Genomic DNA, 6264 nt, shown 5'->3' on the forward strand with positions numbered 1-6264 from the left:
TTTTATGCTATAAATCCAAACCTTGTGCATCTTTTTATTCTTCATATGTACAGTTCTTGCCTTGCTGCTCTTTCCACTGCAAACCTTTTCATAACTTCCTAAACTTTCGTCACCTGCTCGTCTTATCTGACGCACAGTTCGGCTGTTTGCTGCTGTCGAGGTAAAGAAAAGTGTCGCGGCTGTGATTGGCCACCAGGAATGTGCTTTTCTCTTTTTTTTTTTATGGGTCTGGCACGTCCCGGCTCTGCTCGGTCTGTCCAGAGTCTGGGGTTTGGCTCTGGTTCCAGGTCTGGGTGGGTCCAGACTGGTCTGGCTGTGTGGTTGGACAGGGTCAGTAGTTAGCGCTGGGCTGGGGTTGGGGCTGCTGTGGCTTTGGCTCTGCAGCTCACTGAGACATCTGCTCGCATTGGGAACGTCCAAAATAATGGCTGGATATAACTGTGAGCAGGACGTCCCGGGGTGATGCTGTCCATGAAAGCAGCCACAATGGGAAACAGCTTCAGTGTCTGTCAAACACAAACATAATAACATTTATTTTTAATCCTTTCCTGAGAGTCTGAATTCTCATCAAAAGCTCAACCAGAAGGATTTGGACGCTCGCACATGACCGAGCTTCAGTACGTTCAGTTTGAAATAAAGTAATGCAATAAAGTCTCTGAACCGCAAAACCTGCTGACACGTTTAAAGGAATGTTTTCTGTAAAAACAATCACGAAAAAAGGCATTGATTAGAACCAAAAACTGTAAAAGCAGAGAGAACGGTCAGATTTCCAGACGGATCTTGAACTACTCGTGAGATTTGCTATTCGTTCTACAAGCCTCATCAAAAAAACATCCCCCAAAAGAAACCTGTTTGTGCCAGATTTAGTAAAAACTGAAAATCATTTTGTCCTCAGCACGACTGATGCTTGCGTCTGGTTCAGCTGCTGAACTATGTTTTGTATTTAACCCTCAGAAATCCAAAAATTACACAATTTATCATTCAGGAACTGTAGAAACAGGAAGACTGATTTGATTTATAGTTGTCTGGTAACCCCAAAACTATAAATATATATGATAGTGAGTCATTATGGACACATTTTGAGTGATTGTGATGAGTTGCAGGTCATTCTGGACACCTTTTAGGTGATTCTAGACAGGTTTGGGTTTGAAGTTGTTTATAGATGATATGTAAATCATCTTTAAGAGATTTCTAAAGCACATGGAGCCACAACTTCCCCAGTGTTAGTGACTTCTTTGTTGTTGTTTTTTTTTTAAGTTTAAGAGGTCAATGGTCATCAGAAAGAACAGAAAAATCCCTAAACTTAATAAAAACAGGTTTGTCTTCATCATACAAGGTGTTTCTCTTCCACACTGGACTGGATTCATTCAGTTCTAACAGACCAGATTCTGCTCTGATGTTTCCTCATCAGATTAAAGGAGATTAAAGGAGGCAAACAGACATAATCAATCATCATACTTTATATTTTGTGATGTTAGTTTTATGTTTATTGTGTTTCTTAGCAGAAAAGCAGCAAACATGGAGCTGATCTGTTCTCCAGCAGCTACTGGAAACCACTCTGGAAACACAGATGACAGACGATGTGGTGGAGTTTATGGAGTTTATGGAGTTTATGGAGTTTATGGAGTTTATGGAGATCAGAAAACATTTCTCCATGTCGCTGTAAACTGCAAAAATGTATTTAGACTTTTTTATGTCCAAGAGAAGTTGAATAACTAATGGAGGCCAGTTTGGGAGGTTTTAAAAGATGCTTCTGTGAGTATTATTATATCTTCATTCATATTTTTATTATATTATTACACTGAAGCAAAGATTCAGACAAAGAGGCACAGACGTGTTTCTGCTCGGCGTCGGTACGAAGCTTCCTGCAGCAGGTGCAGAAAAACCCAGTACACAGAGTAAACGGACTGACCACAGCCGTGCTTCACAAAGCCCCAGTTTGACAGGAATCGAACCCACATCCTCTGGACATTTATATCCTGCAGCGCTCCACCACACACTTATGAATGAATAATGACTCCAGGCATTAAAGGTTTTATATAATCCTGTGAAAACATTGATTTTGCTTTGAATCACATCCGTCTGCAGACTCCAGTGTGAACCACACGCTCCCCAACGCTTTGCTTTTGCTTCTTTACTGTTTATATAAGTAGTAAAATAACATTTTCTTTTGTGGCAGATCTCACTGACAAGGTTTCACCACTTTCACAGCTTCAGTGTGAATCAGATGCTGACATCTGTTCAAACAAAGTGTAAAGGTTCCACACAAAATCATTCACTGATAGAAAGGTGGCAGATGGTTTTCCACCCCTGATTGGATGATATGTACTAATATGTCACCTGTATTTTATCAACATTAATCACTTTCCAAAGCTGGCAGCAGCTACTAGACGTCAGTAATTAATAATATGTAAACTATGTACCGGTGAGCTAACTGTATGACCAGTATATACACATTTTATTTCTACTTTTATGATAAAGAAAAAGTGCTCATAATAAACAAACATGAAAATATTCTTTCTGTAGCAGTGAAATGCTTTTGAACCATCTGATTAAAAAGCAGTTTTTAACATGTTTAAAGACGCAGCAGATGTTTCAGTCTGAGGTAGCGTTAGCACTAGCGCCCTTATAATAGAGAAACAACACATATCACTGTAAAGGCATCAATACGTAGCACGTAGCAGGAGCTAGAGCTGGATATGTGGCTGAGAAATGGAATTAAATACATGATAATATGGTAAAAAAATGTGAATGTGTGTCCATAAATCCATCTACACACAGAGCATTTTAGAGGGTTCAGTCCTCACTCTGTGATTGGTTGAGCTGCTTGGCTATGTGGCTAGGCTAACTGTAGCTATGCTAACTAAAGCTAATTCAAATATTAGGCACCTGCTGCTTCGACAAGCATGTATGAAGTTGATTTATAATCTTAAAAGCATGAAACTAAACAGAAGAACGACCCAATTAGTGTCATGTTTATTATTTTTAGTGAATTTTCTTGGACGACATCATAAAAATCTGACATTGCAAAAAAAAAAACTGTGAAAATCTGGCAGTAACGGTGCCTGAACAAGAATACAATATGAAATGGTGGAATCATGTCATGTCTAATGAAATAATACTTTAAAAAAACAAACAGTGAAAACATGTTTTAAAAAAAATTAATAATTTAAATACAGTATAGCTGTAATTTTACAGTCACATGTTGTAAAAGGATAAATTACTGTTTGGAAAAATACACATTTCTTATGATCTAAATACTGCCTGTTTTTTTGTTTTTTGTTGTTTGTTTTTGTTTTTAATTTATACTTCATCTGCACTATTATATATTCATATTTACATGTATTATTGGTATCCAGGATGTGTTTCTGTTTGAGGAAACTTTACAAAGTGCATTCTGGGTAAACTGTCCAGGCTCATATCAGCATGTGTGATGGTGGTTGGTCAGAACCAGTTCTAGAGAATTAAAGGACTGTTTTACCTCCAGAACCTTCCAGAACCGCCTGTAGACAGGATCCAATCTGAGGTAAAACAGCTTTCTAATAGTCGTTGATGTTTTACTGAGTGACCTTCACAGTTGTAGGTTTCCTCCACTTTAAAAACAGCATCTCAAACTGTTTTTTTAAACCATTCTGAGCAGTTTTTTATCCAGACCTTTGACTTACAACCATGTAATTGTCGTCTCTGCTGTAAAACACTGTAAGTTTGTTTTGAACGGCGCTGCATCAGGATAACTTGATTTCTGACCATATTCCCGTCAGATTAATGGCATCGGTGCATCCATCCACCCTCCTCCCGCCTGAAGACGCTGCTTTGTCTTATGGGACGGACCCACAATGCCGTCTCTGTGCTCCGCTGGACTCTCACAAACACCCAGATACAAACACTCGGCTGCATTGTCCTCAGCCTGACACTCTCAAACACACATTATGCCAATCAGCCAATGAATCCACAAAGGAATCCGTGTGTGGGACAGTCAGTGTGTGTGAGCTGGTCTTACTCATGTTGTAGGGACATGAGTGTGTTTCCACAGTCACACTGAGGAGATTTAACCTGAATGTTGAACCAGAAGAACGTCCCTATCAGGTGGATGATGAATGTTAAGGTGAAGACTTGGTTTCAGGTTCAGTTGGGTCTGCGTGACGTGAATGTAAGTCAATGTACAGTCCTCAGAAGTGATGAAACCGGACTGTGTGTGGGCAGAGTGGTGATGTAAGTGAGTCTAAGCAGCTGATCACAATAACAGGAAAGTAGCACCGCGACAATCAGACATAAAGTTTACACAAAGTCACCTAAAGAGACACAAAATGACCCAAAAACCCCCAAACAGACACTAAATGACCACAAACAGACATAAATCAACACTGTTATGACCGGGCTCAAGACAAAAGGAGAGACACACCAAGGTTCAAAAACTAAAGCTTTATTCCCTTAAATTATATCAAATGAAAAACCAAACCAATATGGGGTTGTGAGAATACATAGAGTCAGTGGTGTGTGTGTGTGTGTGTGTGTGTGATGTATGCATGAACTATGTCTGTGCAAGTGTAAATGCAAACGTCCTAAACAAAGAAACTAACCCATAACCAGACCGATGCAACACCTGCAAAGGGAAGCAGAGTAGAGAGATATTAGACTGCAGCCACTCACAGAACCAATAGTAGAACCAGAACCACCCACAAATACAAGAGGACCTCAGGGGTCATCACAACACCAAAGTGACACCAAAAAGACAAAAATTCCTTAGAAATGATGGAAACTTGATTGTGGTGACATAAGTGAGTCTAAACAGCTGATTGTGATCACAGGAAAGTAGTGCTGCGACAATCAGACATAAAGTTTACACAAAGTCACCAAAAGAGAAGCAAAATGACACTAAACAGATATAAAACGACTGCAAAGAAACAAAACATGGCACCAAAACAGACACTAAATGAACCAAAACCCCCCAAACAGACACTAAATGACCACAAAGAGACATTAATCGACACCAGAAAGACAAACATCCCTCAGACGTGATGGGAACGTGATGGTGTGGCGGCTAAGTCCGTCTAAACAGCTGATTGTGATCACAGGAAAGCGGTGCCCAGCCAATCAGATAGAAACTCTCTTTGCAGTGATTTTGCTGAGTCATAAACTGACTTGACATTTTAATTCTCCCTTTGCAGACGACAGTTCCAAATCCGGCCCTCCAACAGAAACATTTGGCTGCACAATGAAAGGCTTCAGTTCGCCGTGTGCATCAGGCTTTTGACATAATTTCCCAGAAATCTCCTGCATGCAACAAGTGCAGCAGTGTTTCCTCAGACAGCAGCTCTGGGAGTCGATCATAAGCGAAGCCGTGCACGTCACTGCTGACTCAGTTTCTTCACAGAGTGATCTGTGGCGCTGATGAACCAGCCGACTTTTTGAAGCATCGCGGTGAGTTTCAGCTCATTGTTCAGCTCTCTGGTTCTGTTCCTGCTCTGTGAGGTGTTTTCACAGTCAAACCTCCAAACAGCTTCTGTGCAGCAATCAGAGAGGAGCTGCTGAGCTCAGTGCAGCATCTGGCAGCTGAAGAGCCACATACTTCACTCATGAGCTGGTCCGGTCCAAATCTAGAGAGCTGGCTCTGGTGAGAGTTTCCGAGTTAACTTTCAATCCCGAACCAACCCGATGCAATTAATAGTTAAGCTGGTCAGACGGCGGGCTGAGCGAGCACAGCAGGAATGTAAAGCAGAGGAAATCCTTTCCCTTCCTGCCGCTAACAAAACACCGGGGTGGGGGTCTCACACACACTGGGACTGCTATCTCTGTGAGGACCATGAATATACAAACCTGATTCCAACCTGAACCCTAAAACCAGCTCTGAGACACCAAACAACTCCTTAAAGTGACTAAACTAACAATTAGACGACCACTGTCTTTAATAACTGGTCAGTGGACCAGTTGTGCCCTCGGGTGTGTTAATACCCACACAGCCGTACTATTTATATATAAGGTGCAGCTTTCACCTCCTTGGATGTTTTCTCATTACGTTGCTTTTCAATATTGAGTCACGCTCGATTTGGTTCGACTTTTGGGACAAGATTTTCCAACAAAAGGCTAATTCATGTAAAAATAAAAACAGATTTCTACAAAGTAATGTCAATTCATTAAAATGTAAAAATAAGTGATTGCATAAGTTTTCACCCACTTTAACGTGACTCATCTAATTGAACTCAGGTGCAGCCCGTCGGTGCCAGAAGTCCTACAGTCAGTGAATGCATCATCTGAGGTCAGTGA

This window comes from Stegastes partitus, unplaced genomic scaffold (assembly GCF_000690725.1).
Source record: "Stegastes partitus isolate 25-593 unplaced genomic scaffold, Stegastes_partitus-1.0.2 Scaffold1879, whole genome shotgun sequence".
NCBI classification, from domain to species: domain Eukaryota; kingdom Metazoa; phylum Chordata; class Actinopteri; family Pomacentridae; genus Stegastes; species Stegastes partitus.